The 16,476-nt window shown below is 48.7% G+C and overlaps 1 protein-coding gene across 5 annotated transcripts in view; it reads left to right on the top strand.

The window, feature by feature from the left end:
* Ptpn3 (protein tyrosine phosphatase non-receptor type 3) overlaps positions 1–16,476 on the top strand; it is a 149,533-nt gene that overhangs the window by 22,947 nt on the left and 110,110 nt on the right. The window contains exon 1 of one of the 5 annotated variants that reach the window (XM_051187842.1): positions 10,714–10,854. The exons of 1 other annotated variant lie outside the window; for it this stretch is intronic. The gene's annotated coding sequence lies outside the window, so the exon portion shown is untranslated. Of the gene's footprint in view, positions 1–10,713; positions 10,855–11,189; positions 11,382–11,536; positions 11,670–16,476 lie in introns of those variants that run through there. 3 more of the 5 variants (XM_051187840.1, XM_051187843.1, XM_051187841.1) reach the window with 3 other exon arrangements.

Raw genomic sequence — 16,476 nt, 5'->3', positions numbered from 1 at the left:
GTGTATCAGTTGGTCTGGCAGGCTCCCAGTCTAAGGATTCTCTTGTGTGTCCTCTCTCTTTCCTTTGGGGTCCAGTAATAATTCCCACAGAAAGGAATCCAGTTGATATTCTAAGATCTCCCCTAGAATCCTGGGGACTCTTCCTCACTCATGGGATATAAGAATCCTCACTGGACTATTGCCAAGCAGCCATTGGGCCTCCCAGAGGACCACCAGGAAATCCTGGCCCAAGTTACAGGCATACTCCTGTATCTTTTGTGTGTTTGTTTCTGGGAACGACGTTGAAGTTTCATGGGGGAATTTTTCTTTTAAAATATTTTGTTTGCTTTGCTGAGTTGGGGAGGGAGAGGAACTATGCTGGTACCCTCACAGAGATCTCTTTGTGCTGCGGGTTCTGGGGCTGGAACTCAGGTCTCGGGCTCTGCCAGAAGCACCTTTACCTGCTGAACCATCATGCTGGTCATCTTCTAGACATTTGTGGTGCACAAGTGTCTTTGTTTACTATGCAGTATTGTGAGTACAGCTTTGCGGTATCATGACCTAAACTGTACCACTAGAAATGCCCCATGCCATTACAACCCCTGCCAATAACCAAGTTACACAATAAGCAAGGAGACATGCTATTTTAATCTTCCTTTAGTCACTTGGGTTGTATCTCTATTACTAGCCATCATGATTCATTTGAGAGAAGAAGTCTTGGTCTTCACCTGGATATTTTTTCCCTTGAATGGATTGAGTCCATGTTTTTTCCCCTTACGCACTGAGGCACTCAAGATTGCTTCAGTATTTCCTAGCAAACAGCTGAAGAGACAGTTTTCTCCCACATGAGAAGCATGCATGCCTCTCTCTGTTCCATGAGCAAAAGCTGGCCTGACAGGGCTAACCTTTCAGAATAGGCCCATTTCCTCTTGCTTGGTTTCCTCTCAGTTGACATCCTTCATCTGTCCCTGTTTCCCACACGAGTACACACTGCAGCCTGGCTGGGTTGGCTTTTCCTAATTTTACCACAACTGGAGAAAGCTGTACATGTTCCCACGGCTGCCCCTTTGTCCAAACTATGGAAAACTGGTCTTTTCTGTTCCTCATAACTGGCATGGGCTGTGTTTGGGTCAGGCGCCCAACACAAACTACAAAGAATGACCTCAACCCAGGGAACTTGAGAAGCAACTAGATAACACTGTTAGGAAAGTATTCCCTCACATGAACTGGCATTTGAAATATGTACTGGTTGTGTGTGTGTGTGTGGGGGGGGTTTGAGCTAGTGTAATGGGAAAAAATCCATTAGCTTTCATAAGCCAACAGACTTAGCTTAGGGCTGGGGATATAATTTGGCTGATAGAGTAACGACCTAGCTTATACAGGCCCCGTGTTTGCTCTCTAACATTGGATAAACCAAGCATGGTGTTTCATACCTGTGGTCTCAGAATATGGAAAGTGGAGGCAGGAGGGTCAGAAGTCCAAGGTCATACTTTGTTACATCATATGTTTGAGGGCATCCTGAGAGATATGAGGTTCTGTCTCAAAAACAAACACACAAACACTGTTTGACTTGAATGTGTTAATAAGGTACTCTAAAGCTGTGAACATAGTTCACTGGCTGAGAGCATAGTTCAGTGACTATGAGCATAGTTCAGTAGCTGTGGGCATAATTCATTGGCTGTGAGCAAAGTTCAGTGGTTGTGAGCATAGTTCAGTGGTAGAGAACTTGTTTAGCATGCAAGATCAAGGTTCAACCTCCAGCATCAAACAAAATAAGTAAATAAAAATAAGGTAACCGGGTTGCAGAGATGGCTCAGTGGTTAAAAGCAAGGACTGCTCTTTCAGAGAAACCAAGTTTGGTTCCTAACACTCATGTCAGGTAGCTCACAACCACCAGTAACTCGATACTTCTGGCCTTCAAGGGTTCCTGCACTCATGTACTTGTATATGTACATGAGTACACACCACACACCACACACACACACACACACACACACACACACACACACACACACACTTAAAATAAATCTCTAGAAAAATAAGGTCAACCAATTTCAACCCATTCGCTCACTTGTCACTCTCAGTAACAGATTCTGTCTTGGCCTCAAGTATAAAGAGAAAAGTCGTGAGAGAGTTCACAGTTGGGATCGCAGATTTGTACAGATGAATATAATGTGTTAATGTGTGAATCTGAGGGAATATAAATGCAGGAGGAAGGGGTCCCTCCGCCTGCCCATGCGAACAAAGCTGGATACTACAGACTGACATCACTAAGAGACCTACAGGCCAGAGTGTTTATCCAATAGTGTGAAGATGAAACATTGTCACAGGGGCAGCTTCCTGTGGTTGAGACTGTACGTGATTCCAGATTGCAGTGAAATTGAAACCATGAGACACAGAAGGATTTTCACCCTCTCATTATTACCTGGTAATTTCGATGAGTGATTTTACTGGCTGTGCTATTGTCTGTCCTTCTGCCTAAATGTGGAGGTTACTGGCCCCAGAGCTGGTTTGGAAACAGCTCACTCAGCAATACAGGGAGACAAGGAAAGGGTGTGGCCTTCACCTGCAGGTGACTCCTTTAGGGAGAAGGGGGTGGGGGACAGTAAAGCCCTAGCTCCTTTGACTGCTTCACTTAGGCAAGACATTGAGAGTGCTCAGGACACCCAATCCCAGATTTATTCTACCATTCAGGACATTACCAGATTTTTTTCACCATATCCCTCTACATCTCTTCAATCTAGCTAATACTTAATCAATTACCAAGCTGGCAAGCCAAGTTCTAGAAGGATTTCTGACCAACAACTATTAGACACAACAGACTTTTTGTTCATAGGGGACAGGCAAACTTTATTTATTTATTTGTTTGTTTGTTTGTTTGTTTGTTTATTTTTCCAGAAAGGGCTCATATTTTGTGATGGTTAATCTTGATTGTGTAGAGTCACTGAGGGAGCAGACCTTGAGTATGTTATAGATGAATTTCTAGACTGGATTAATTAAGCAAGAAGACCCACCCTGAATGTGGACATCAAAATCCAATGGACTGGGGTCTCAGACTGAAACAAAAGGAGGAAGCAAGTTGAGCACCGGTATTCATCACTCTCTGCCTGGTGACTGTGGATGCAAAGTGAGCAGGTACTCCATATTCCTGCTGCTGTGCTGTGCCTTTCTTGCTGTGATGGCCTGTACCAAGATAAACCCTCCCTTCCATGGGCCTGGAGAGATGGATTCATTGTTAAGAGTACTTACTACTTTTGCAGAGGTTTCGTTCCCAGCGCCCACACAGCAGCTGACAACCAGCAATGAGAAAAGCGACTGAGGCACCGTCTTTTCATGCTCTGGGAGGAACAGCTGCAGTCTCTGGCGTTTGGGAGAACTTTTAGGGGATTTCCAGAAGTTTTCCAAAGGACAAATGCACATTAACAGTAAAATGAAGATCAAATTGTGTTGTGAAGCAGGAAAGAAAGGTCCTGGCACCCTGTAGGGCAGGAGGTTGGTAGAATCCATGCAACAGGGAGACAAGTTTAAACACAGTGGATTTCAGCAGGTGGACTTGGTGGTCTGAGTCCTTCTGGAAGGATGATGAGGGCGATTTTCATTCTTCATGGGGAAGCAAAGAAGATGCTTGGGTTGGGATGACCAAGGCTGTGGTGGCATCAAGGACCCGAGGGAAGTTCAAAAGGTTGCTATGGTTTGAGTTAGGTTTCTTCCCTCCAAAAGCTGTGTTGAGCTTGACTCACTGTGTAGTGATGTTGAGAAATGATGGGGGTCTAAAGAGTGACACTTTCTCAAAAGACTGGACTAGTTCCCCCTCACCACAAAAAACAGATTATACTGTATGCCTGTAACCTGCACAGCACCCAGAAAACTGAGGTTGGAGTTCAAGATGAGCCTAGGCTACAAAGTCAGGACCAGGCTAGTTTGAGATTTTGCTGCAAAACAAAAAGAAACAACAACAAAAGCAGTAGATGGTGATGGAGCGAGGCAGCCCCTCCTAGCTTTTTTTCTTTCCACTTCTCACTTTCACCACAACACAGAGCAATACGACACCTTCACAAGATGACCAGATGGGGCTGCCCAATTAGGCTTTCCCAGCCTCTAAAACCATGCGCCAAAATAAACCTCTCTTTATAAATCATTCAGACTCAAATATTCTGTCACAGTGACACAAGACAAAGACGAAGAAATGGAAATGTGCTGTGACTGCTGGAGAACTGTATCACGGGAGGCAAAGTTAGGAATGAAGAAAAGCTATGCATGTGTAGGCAGGCCTCTGTGACTTCTGCCTTAGAGCTCCACTTGGGCACCTCGGCAGGCCACATCCCTCACATGAAGGTGATGTGCCTTGGGAGCCCTGCTGTCCCCCACACTGAGCACGAAGCCCTTTAACTTCGCATGTGACTCATGTTTACAGAGGCAATGCCGGATAGCCTGTTTGTACCGTGATGCAATGGATGTGTGTCCCATGGAAAAAATGAAAAAGTCATCGCAGCAGGACGCCAGGGCGCAGTTGAGGAAATCCTGTGATGTGTCATCTGTGCGGTGCTAGAAGGTCACCAGAGCACTGGGCAGCCCAGCAGCAACTCTGTTCTTGAAATGTCACCAGGAGGTGGGGCGTAGTGTTCTGGGCACAGATCAAGTTTCTGGTGTCTCAGGGATGAACTAGAGAGCCAAGCAAGCTGAGTTCTCAGGTGATGCCTTTGCCTGGATGTGAGTTCCCGCAGAGGCCTAGGCATCAAAGTTCTCCCAGTGGCTTCTCAGCCCCATAGTGCTGGACCAGTGATGTCAGGAAAGCATCATTCCTGACCCCAAGGTGACTGTGACCATTTTTCTTTCTCTTTTATCCTCATCCAAAGTTCTGTTTCCTGTTCCACCCTTCAATCATGTGAATTTCCAAGAGGAGTTAAAAGTGTTTGAGTCAGGGCATCCTTCCAGCACCCTGTACATTACTGTGTCCTGATGTAGCCAGAGCCTTGATGTGTCAAACAACCAGGGCTTTGCTCTTGGGCAGTAGAAACAAGAAGCAAAATATTTAGCAAAAAAGATCATGAATTCTTGATTGTTTTCCCTTGAGATACAATGCCTTTAGAGTTAAATTGGCTAGATATATCACATGGTACAAAAATTCAAAAGACACCAAAATGTTTAGGGTACAAGTTAAATGTGTACCCCTCCTCTCACTGACTCACTCGGCTCCTCCTGGGGATGTAATGACCTCTCTGGGGTCAGTTTTCTGTGTATCCTACGCGCTCCAGCGCTCCAGCACTCCAGTACTCTAATATGTTTATTTAAAGGTCCACTCCCCTTAGCAAACATCACCACTGTGATTACTAGCCTCATCACTCCCTCCTCTCCTGTCTCATGATTAGCTGCTATTAGCCTCTGGAGAGGGAGCCAAGGTCAAGGGCAGAGAGCCTGACGTCTGGAAGGCATGCCCTCTCTACATCCCCTCTTCCTTTCCCTTCTGCTCTTTTGTTTGGTGAGGATAGGAACCTTCTGTCTAGGTTCTGGAAAGTGACCATTTCATTCAGTGGTTAAAAATATGGCAGCCATAGCTCAGGATGACAGCATCCTTCCTCTGATTTCTCCTTGTCATTCTGTTTCTAAAGCCTCAATGCATTGGGTTTCCACAACTGGACCACACAATGTCTTCGACTTACTATTTTGTTTTCCCAAATAGCAGCTAATTCATAGGGTCTATTGTGGTCCGGTTCTGTCAGTCCTAAGGTGTATGCATGCAGTCCTAAGGGCCTGCATGGGGATACCCAAAAGTCCAAGCATCCTGAGAGAAATAGTTAATGTTATCTTCCCAGTCTGCATGCCTGGCTGACCTCGTCAGCTGCTAGCTGATTTTCAACCACTTATTTGAGTCTGTGATCACTGTCAAGTAGATCAGGAACAGCATTTACATTTGGATGTGTTGGCAGGTGCATTTAGCTGCCAGGAAACTGGCTATCTCTGGAGGGCCAAGCCCTTCTTAGTGCTGGTGGTGAAGGCTCTCTTCTCAGTCCTCAATGCTCTCCATTTTGTTCTCTGCTGCTTTCTTCAAGGCCTCAGGCTTCATTCTTGCACATCTGCTCCCTCAAGGGTATTGGGAGTTGCTGCTTTGGCTGTTAGAAGATTCTCTTCTCAGACCCTGTGTGAATAACTCCCTCCTCTCCTTCAGTTCTGTTTAAATACTTTTCTTGGTTTTATATAAAATGGTTGTCTCCGTAGCCCGTGAGGGCCTTAAACTTGCTATGCAGCTGAGGAGACCTTAGTGTGGGTCTTTTGTTTGTTTTGTGGGGTTTTTTTTTGTTTTGTTTTGTCTTTTGAGACAGAGTCCCACTGTGTCTTCCTGGTTAGCCTGGAACTCACTATGTAGACCGGGATGACTTTGAGCTCACATAGATTCACCTATTTCTGCCTTCTGAGTGTGGGGATTAAAGGGATCTACTCCTATGCCAGGCAACCTTGACTTTTGAACCTCCTACCTCTATGGTCAGATGCTGGGATCACAGGCCTGTGTCAGGTGTCACCATGCCTACTTTTAACAGTGTTGGGAACAGTGCCTCATGCATGCTAAACAAGCCCTCTATCAGCCGAGTCATATCCCTAAGACTTGCTTACTATCCCTCTGAACTCAGGCATTCAGGTTTGTTATCCACAAGGTGGGAAAGGGTGTTTGTTTTGACCTCTGTCACTGGTGTTTCCTAAGCATGTAGAGCAATGCTGAACACACAATAGGCGCCTAATAAATAGTTGAATGAATGTTCTAGCCTTGAGGGGTCCTGGACTTCTTAATTTATAACTGACCACTTCCTCCTCTCTCTTACTCTTGGACCAGGGACCGTGCCCCCCGCTGCCACCACAGGGGAGAGGCTTTTTTTGGATGAAAAGTTTCTTCTTACTTTTTGTAATCTCCAAGTAACCCCTTTTCCTCTCTTTCCACATTCTTTCCCTTGAGCCAGCTTCAACATTTGCTTTATTTTTCTTCCCCTGACAATAAAAGAAACCAGGCTTGTTGTAAAATGAGAGCCTGCAAACTCTAAGGACATTTTCACACATGTAAGATACCTTCTGTGGCTGCTTCTCCACCCCTAAAGGCAACAGTGAGAGCCAGCCACCCTCCATAGGCTTATGCAGCTCATTAGTTTTCCTTTGTGCACTCACTGCATCGAAACACAGGAAGCTGCCCATGTTCATTCTGACCCACATAATGGCAACCTTCTATGGTTCAACCCGGTGATTTTGGTCTCAGTGGAGGCCATCCTATGCACAAGGCTTGACGGCTTATTCCTCCTTCCCCCTGGCGTCCCCCCCCCCCAGCTTCATCAGTACCACTTACCCATCCTTCTCTGTTCTGGAACCCCTCGTGAGCTTGCATTAACAGCACAAATAATTCATAAGCATTAGCAAGTCAGTGGGGAGCCCTGCCACTCAATCACTGTCCAGATTTCCTGAGTCTTGATTTGAGTGACTGATGGGCTGTGGTGTTTTTTCCAGGAAACTCTTCCCACTAATGCTCCCAACCAATTGCTGCTATACTGTGTTGGTCACTGGACAGTTCACACAAATGGTGCCTTCCTGGGGCTGCTGCTAACTTTGCTTGCTGTTCACACTGTTCTCTTCCATCAATCCAGTCTCTAACAAATGGTGAATATTTAGCCTGCTGTGTATCTCCTCTGTCATGAAATCACTTCCCTGGTTCGTTGTTTGCGGAGAGGGTTTGGATTTCTGGGCCAACACCACTAAGACAAAGAGAAAATTGGCGCTTAATTTTAAAAGGGCTGTTGGGGCGGGGTGCTTTTCTCCAGCAAACAGCAGCAGGACCGTTAACTCTACATCCCACCACAGTCTTGAGTCTTAAAGGGGTCTGGGGACAATGTGTCTCCAGAGTCATGACCCTGTCCCCACCCCCAAATGAATGTCCAGGGACATCATCTATCTATATGAATTCCTTTGGGCCTGGCCTCATTCTCTGGGGCTTAGAACAGCCCCATTCACTACTGAGAGTCATTTGCTTTAGAGCTAGCTGTGAAGATTACACGTCCATTCAAAAGCCCCATTCACATAAGAAGGGGCATGAAGACTATAAGATCACCTGTCATTAAGGCTAATAACATCATGCCAATCCAGCTGCACCAGATTAAATGTCTGGGTTTGAATATTTTGGCTCCAAGAACAAAACAGTAACAGGAGACCAGGACGTTAAAAGTAATCTGCAGACTAAAAAATGCATCAGACTAGATGGGGAAAGGCACACAAAAGGCAGAATAAAATGACAGTCTCCTTTACTCATCAATCAACGGCTAGCTCCTTTACACAGAGTAACAGACCATAAAACCCGACACCCTCACTAGCTATGAGGTCAATGGGCTTGCCTTCAAATCCTCCCCAGTGTGTCACCAACTGTGAACCCACCCCTGTCCCCAGCTGTGAACCCACCTCTGTAATTGTTTTCAGTGAAACTGAGATAAAAACAAACAAAACCACCTACTGTAAGGATTGAAGAAAGAATTGATGGAAAGCATACGCCACATTTAAACCTAATCACAGCAGTTTAGATGAACACAAGAAAAAATTAATTGGATCTTTTGTGTGTTATTTACTTGGGAGAGGATTTTTGAGACAGGGTGTCTCTAATGAGCCCTGGCTATACTGGAACTTGCTATGTAGACCAAACTGGCCTAGAACTCACAGAGACCTGACTGCCTCTGCTTCCAGTGCTGGGATTAAAGAAATGTATCACCATGTCCAGGTCTTTATGGGTTTATTATCACAAACACAGCACCAAGACATTAATTAACTTTAAAAACAAAACAAAACATAGAAGCCCTGGCTATCCTAGAACTTGCTTTGTAGACCAGGCTGGCCTCAAACTCACAGAGATCTGATGGCCTCTACCTCCTGAGTGCTGATATTAAAGGCCTGCACCACCACTCCTGGCTTCAAAATTCTATTATTTGCATTCTCAGTGAGTGTGGCCATGCCACCTTTTCACAATGTATTGCTTTCAATATTTTCATTCCTTGTTTTCCTGTTGTAGCATGCTTATGATAATTTTATTTATTGTGTGTATGTATGTATGTGCACACACCTGGAGGGCAGAGGATGACTTGCTTGCAGGAATAGCCTTCCACCACGAGGGCCTTGTCTGCAAGTGCCCTTACCCACTGAACCATATCAAGGACCCAGAGAGACCTAGTTGTAATAATTATTTCAATGAATGTATCTGAATACAATCAATCATTACCCTCCCTTTGAGCATCTTCTTTGTTTCCAGTTGGGGAGGGAGATTCTTTTATTTCTTTTATTGTGTTCTTGGTTTAGTTATGATGACTTGAAATATGAATTAAAAAAAAAAAAGTCTTGCCTGTTGGGGTAGCACATGCCTTTAATTCCAGTACCTGGGAGATAGAGGCAGGTGGAAGGTTGAGACCAGCCTGGTCTACAGATTGAGTTCCAGGACAGCAAGGCTACACAGAGAAAGAAACCTTATCTCGAAAAACAAAACAAAAATTAATAATCATCTTTAGGGCTTTAAGGTTCACTGCTATTTTCTAGCTCAAATCCGAGACCATTGCTTAAGCAATGGTGAGCAGAAGAAAGGTAACGCTTTTACTCCAACAACTTTAAGCTGGACAGCTCTAAGAATTCCCCATGCCTCTACTTAGCAGTCCGTGTTACGTATGAGAGGATGACAAAATTGAGACAGGGCAAATTCGATGGTTGAGATTTATGCTTATGGTGTGCAAATCCCTGGATTCATGCCTCATCAAGGAGAAAAATATTTAAAGTGGACTGAATACATTCACGTTCTTCCCCCCCCCCCTCCCCCCAATCCCCACACGCCTCCGGATCCAAGCGTAGGCATTTGTATTATTTAGGGCACAGAGAGCGCAAGGCTCTGGTAGCAGATCACACAGCAGCTGGTAGAGGACAGAGTGTGCCGTCAGCTGACTGAATGGTCTTCCCACCATTGCTTGGGGGAGGAGAGTTACCCAACACTCAGCAGAAGGCTGAGTCTTAGATGGCTAGGTGGGACTCGGTGGGTAGCCTAACCAACCCCTCCAGGGGTCTTTTCCTTCCCGACGCTGGGCTTCCCCAGGATCCGAGCATGCCCAGAGCTCTCCCTGCCTGTCGGAATGGTGCTGCCACGGCGCGGTGGCTCCAGGTTTTGCGTACGATCCTAGGCGGGGCCAGGGCAGTGCAGCCCCCGGGACTCCGGGCTCAGTCGGAATTCGCCGGTCGCGACGCTCTGGCGGCGCCCACAGCGATGCACTACTTCAGGACCGGGACCGAGATCTAAACCAGGAAACCAGGCACGGTCGAGGGCCTCATGGTACCTCGGGGACAAAAGGTTCTCAGGACAGCTGGCACTCAGGTCCGACTATAGGGTTCTAGCCACCTCTACATCCTTCTGTTAACATCTTCATTCAACAAGAACGTTTTTAGTTTGTGCCAGTAGTTGTTTAGAGGCTAGGTCTCTTGAGAGGAGGAGCTACCGAACTGACACTGAAGCAAGGCACTCCTTACGGGGGATCTGAGTCAAGAGAGACAGCCAGACAACCGACCCCATTTGCCCCTCTGCCCTTTTTTCCTGTGCCGTAGGCACAAAACCTGCACTCCTTGTTTTGGCACTGGCTTTTCCGTCCCAGGAAAGCTTCCTCGTTTAGCTGTATGACTGAATGGTATTTGTCACCTGATCCGGCTGTTCCACCAGCTCTCACCGGCCACCCCCTAGCCTTCTTGCCCAGCTCTTTTTCCCTGTTCTTAAGAATTTATCACCGCATACACGGCGTTGTTTGCGGACCTGTTGTTTGGTGCGAGAGACTCCCTTCCAAACTCCCAGCAAGGGGCAGAAATTTTGTCTATATACTAAGTGTGAAGAACGTAAGTAATTGCTGAATGGATACGTGATACATGCTTGGAAGGCGATAACGGACGTGGAGAGTCGCCAAGAGGTCAGGGCTAATTTAGAACGGTAGCCAGAAAGGCCTCTCCTACGGAAGATACCTGTACGGTGAGAGAGCGCCGGGCACAGCTAAGTTGGGGAAAAGGCGTCCTACCCCGAGGGAAAGGTAGTGCAAACGTCCCGAGGCGAGTCAAGTTCAGAGGGTGTGATGAAGAGGAAGGTGCACTCAGCGCAGGAAGGCAGGTGTGGGAGGAGGCGGAAGAGGCAGGCAGGAACGCCCGCCAGCTAGGGGCCCTGCAGGCCTTGGGACGGACTAACCAGCTTGGCGTCCTAGGACTAGCAAAGGAGCACTGCGCTGGAGTCAGCGCGACCCCCAACTCAGCCACGGAGCCCGATGCAAGCTCGCAGTCATTTCAAAGATTCATTGAGCGCCAAGTCCTTGCCATTCCTAGGCATGCAATCCCGGAAAGCCAGGCACACAGTAGGTGTTCAATGAATGCTTAAGGTATGAATGGCAGCGTGCATGAGCCGGGGTCTCGTAGGTCTGCGGGAGTACAGCAGGTGGCCCGCAAAGGCGCGTGGCAGTGTTCCCTAAGCCGGCCCCGGGCCCGCCCCTGTCCCGGGTCCCCCCGCCCCGCGCGCTGGCCCGTCGCGGCCACAGCCGGGCCGGCGGGAGCCGCCCGCGGGCTGCACTGGGCATGCTCAGACGGCGGCCAGGTCGCGGCGCGAGCGAGCTTCCGAGCCGCCCGTCCGCGCGACCTACCTGGGCGCCCCGCGCCCCCGGATGCTGCAGGTATGGGCGGCTGGGACCTCCGCGGGGCGGGCCGGGGCGGGGGCTGCGGCGATCGGGGACACGCGGGGCGCCACCCCACCCCCACCCGGCCCGGGGCGCGGCGGACGCGCGGGAGGACTAGCGGGAAGGCTGGCAGCCCCGGGTCCCCCGCGCCACGTCGGGCATCTGGGGAAGGGGGCGCAGGCCGGGATCACCTGGTGGGGCTGGGGCGGGGCGCGAGCGGAGGCGGCGCAGGGCTGGGCGTTCAGGACACGGCGGCGCGGGCGTGGGCGTGCGCTCCAGTCTGAGCCCTGGGCCCCGCGCCGCTGTAAACTCAACCCAGCCGAGGGGGCACACGGCCGCAGGGATCCAGCCCTCCGCGGCCCCAGAGGCTCGCCCCCCAAAGGGGGGTGCAGATTGGCCTCCCAATTGCAAAACTGGCATTTCCTGGGCTTGGCACGAACTCCAGAGCCAAATCAATTCAGCCCCTCTCCGCCGGCGACCGGGTGGCTTCTCTGTTAACTTGCGGTGACATTGCTGCGTTGTGCGGAGAGAGAACCGGAAACCCTCGCCCCCGCTGCTGCCAACCAAACTTATTGCGAACTTGAGGGTTGCCTTTAAAAAATTAATGAGAAGTTAAGACAAGACAACTTGGCACCTGGGTGTTCCATGAAGGTGCAGGGAGCTTGTGGTTAGGAAACGCGAGACCTAGGTTCATGTTGGGCTCTTTACCTTGGCCAGCTGGTGACCTTGGACGAGTCGTTTAACCGCCCTGATCCTCCATTTCCTCCCTTGCATGCAGGCAGTAATAATGCCCACCTCGCCTGGTTGGTGGTGGATTAAGTAGGATAAATGATGTGGAGGTGTTTGGCTCTGTGCCCGGCACAAAGCAAGCGAGCAGTTGGCGTGATGTGATTTTAATTCAGTTAGAGACCCTCGTGGCTCCCATTTCGTCAGGAAATTAGAATTAGGCAAGCATTTTTGGAGCCTGTTTGTGCCCGGAGAACGTCTGCTGAGGCTTTGGAAAAGCAACTCAACGGAGCGGTGGGGAGCAGAGAGCCTCTTGTTTAAAGACAATCTGGAGTTCAGAAACTCCAGAAGTTGACACTCGGGCCCCACTTGCAGAAAGAACTATTTCTGCAAGATGACCCGCCTTGCAAATGTGGAAGCCGATGAGTTGGAAAGCCTGTCTGGGAAGATGCCTATGCTGCAGAGCTCCCAGGCCTAACCTTAAGTACTTGGATCAGGGTCTGTCGGCTTCTCACAGTGGCTTTGTGCCTTCTTTGTGGTGCCCCTTGTGCATTATAGGTTGCAAAAGCAGCCTCCCTGGTCTTTGCTCAGTCGGTTCTAGCCGTAGCCCTCTCCCTGTGCCAACCAGGAATGCCACCTTATATTGTCTGGGTTGAAGTGTCCCCCCTTTTGGCAGAATCAGTTGTGATACCCTCTACTTTTTGTCTAACCTGAGCTGAGAATTTCATCTGGGTTTTTTTTTTTTTTTTTCTGATAATATCGAACATTTGCAGTTAATTACCTCGTACGTAGAGTTGTGCGGTGTGTATGGACATCTCATTTCGCTTTTACAGTTCTCCCTCGGAGGGTAGTGCCACTCCCGTTTTATAGTGGAGGAAATTGAGGCTCTGAGAGGGCACCTGTAATTGTCTTGATCTTGACTGAGATGGAGGAACCCAAAGGCTTCTGGTTCCAGGGACAGTGCTTTTTCTTCTGGATAAAACAGCCAAGTGTGGTTAGACCTCACATAGTTGTCTTTCCTGATGATTAAATCAAGATCTAGACTGTATTGGAAACCGGAAGCCTTCCTGAGATTGACTAGTTGAAAATTAACAACAGTAAGCTATTATCTGACAGGGAGTAGGCTATTCTAGTTAAATATTCTAGAATATGAGCACTCCCATAAATCCCCACATACAGTTAATGGAATACCAATAGAATGGAATAAAAATCGTGCCTAATACTCTATATTGATCTGGGTTGCCTCTGGTGATTTGTCTTCTCAAAAGACTAGTGTATGCAAATTAGACATGAAAGGCAGACTGGGAGGTCAGGTTGCTGAGGGCACTTGGAAGAGCTGAGGCAGCCTTTGAGCAGATGTTCCTGTTTGGCAGCTATAGGGCTGCAGGTAGGGAAGCATGGTGAATAGGTCAAGGACCCCATACCCCCAACCAGGAATCTGATGCACTTCCCTGCAGCTCAGGCCAGATCTTAGTATGGCTTGGGGCTCCTAGCTTACCTAGGAGCTAAATCCAAGATCACAGCTTGAAGCCCTCATTTTACCTGACTGATCTCATAGCAAAAAGGTATGATAGCTTTGGATATGCTAGCTGAGGTCTCGACTCCCTCCCAAAGAGACAAGGTCATAGGCAAATCTCATCCCAGGAAGAAGTTGGAGTTCTAGGTTGGTATTTGGACTCAGTCCTAGGATGGTAATTGCTCTCAGTTGTTGCTGGCTGAAACTTTAATTATAGTGTGCCCCACTCCCCACCCCCAACAGGCACACATGTGGGCTAGCAAAGACTGAGACCAGAGCGAGAGGACTGACTGTGTCCTTCCAAGCTACACACAGGTCCGTGAACGCAAGGGGCACTTGTTTTCTGCAATGGGTGTAACCTGCTGGAGTGACCAGAAGACATGGAACACCCTCTTCCCTTTCCAGGGATTGGCCTGTTGGGAAGGGATTGGTGATTTGTGGTCCCCTCTCTTGACCATAATCACAGGGCTTACCTTCCTGCTCCAGTCAGTCAGTTCCTGGAAAGCAAAGCCTGGCCCCGTTTCTCTCCACAGGCTCTGGCAAGGCTGGAATCCCAATGGTATTCTACATAGCTTAGCCTGGCTGGGCTGGTGTAGGGGGGCGGGGGAGGAGCAGTCCCCTGCTACCTTCCCCCATACTGCAGAGAAAGGACTGGATTGGATGCTATTGCTGTTGTCTGGGCTCAGTGACCAGCTCTGAGACTTGGTGAAGCTCTGGCCTTGACTCCTAGGACCCAGAAGTCTTGCATCTCCAGAATTTCTGCTAGTGTCAGCACCTGAAGCCACCTCTACCTCCAAGTTATCTAGTTATCCCAAGGCCCTCCCTCTTAAGTGCAGGTCCAATAGCAAATGCAGACTTTTGTTGTTGTTAAGTCTAGACTTCCTGTCAGGCTGAGCAACTGGAAGCTGAATTGGGCTGTGAAGGTGTGTACAGTGGGCTTTCGAAGACAAATGTACATGAGTGTCTCTGTCTATTCACCTATCTCATAACTGTTTTCAAGCAGGATCAAGTTAGATGCCAAGTGACAGTAGGGGTGCAGCCACGCATCATCCATACCATGTTACTTTTCTCATTGCTGTGACCAGTTCCCTGACAGGAGCAGCTTAAGGCAGGTTTATTCTGGCTCCCATCGCATAATTCATTATGGCAGGAAAGTCACCACTGTAAGAGCTTCAGTCATCTGGTCACGTTGGCTCCACAGTCAGAAAACAGAGATGGCTGACCCCTGATGCTTTGCTCGCTTTCTCCTTTTTATGTAGTCTGGGGTTCCAGGTCATGAGATGGTGCCAGCCATATTGTGAGTGGTCTTCCCACTTTTAATCAAAACGCTCTAGAAAATGCCTGGCAGTCAGCTCCCCTCCCCCTATGTGACTGGAGAGCCCATCAAGTTGGAGGTCATTATTAAGCACCTTGGATGGTTGCCAGGAAATACACAGAGATGGGTCTGTGTTACTGTTTTCAGAGTAATTGGGGTGCTCCCTAGTTGCTGAGTAAGGCAGGCCTTACTCGCCATGTACAAGGCTAAGTGCTGATTGTTTTCCTACTTCCCTCTACCTTGTACCAGAGGTGTCTCTTATCCAAATTAATATGGTCCTTCCTGGCCACCAGATGCTGCTTGAGTGCTTAGGCCTCACAGCCACTCTCTAGCAATGCTGCCTCCCCAGGAAGGGTCTGCTGGGCAGCTACCAAATCAGAGATCGCGGAGAGTCCTGGTGGCCCTGGGTTGTTATCCCTGACACTGGGGCCAGCAGGGCTCTGCTGACAACATTTTCTGAACCAAAGACTGGGCTCTGTCCCATGAAAAAGACTGTTGGAGCAGGCGCTCTGTAAGAGGAGGCGCAGGAGGTGTTTGGATATTGAGAGAGTGGAATTTTTGAGGCACTCAATGGTTTATGTGGAAAGTTGGAACCAGGATAGTTCTGGAAGCCACAAGCTCCCGATAAACTGTCAGTATACACATGCTTTAACAAATGTGGATGCAGCTTGGCTGCTGTAATGGATGTTCAGTGCTGTGCCTGGGGCTGAAAGCATGGAGTCCCTCCCTGCCTCTGAGACTTACTTAGTAACTCCCACTTCACAGATGCATTGAACAAACAGGGCTCAGAGATGGCAGGGACTTCCCAGAAGACCCCGCAGCAGCATGGTGGGGACTTGAGTCCACATCTGTCCCCTAGACTGATTATTTGCCTGTGAAGTGAAAATCACCAAAGATCTCATTTCTCTTAAACAGGCTTTTCTTAAATGAGCTAATGAGCTCCTAATGTCTGGGACAGTGACAGTCCCCTCTGGGGACTCTCCCAAGTCAAGGCCACAGGTTCCCTTCCTCAGGACTGAAGGAAGGCAAGATTCAGGATCTGGAGGGCTTTGCTGGCTGCTGTGCTGTGTTTATGAACTGAGATGGGCGTGGGCGTGGGGTGGAGCCCTGGCCTCTGTACCCACCTCCTTTAGATGAGTCAGCTTTGAGGGCCAGACCAGAGAGGCCCAGTTCCCTGGCAGCCAGCCCCTGCCCACTCTGGGCACACAGCTTGACCCCACTTACCACTGTGTCCCTTTGTCTGGTTG

This window comes from Phodopus roborovskii, unplaced genomic scaffold, assembly GCF_943737965.1.
Source record: "Phodopus roborovskii unplaced genomic scaffold, PHOROB, whole genome shotgun sequence".
In the NCBI taxonomy this organism is placed as follows: domain Eukaryota; kingdom Metazoa; phylum Chordata; class Mammalia; order Rodentia; family Cricetidae; genus Phodopus; species Phodopus roborovskii.
Note: the sequence above shows the minus strand (reverse complement) of the source record. Positions and strands in the feature narration are given on the sequence as shown.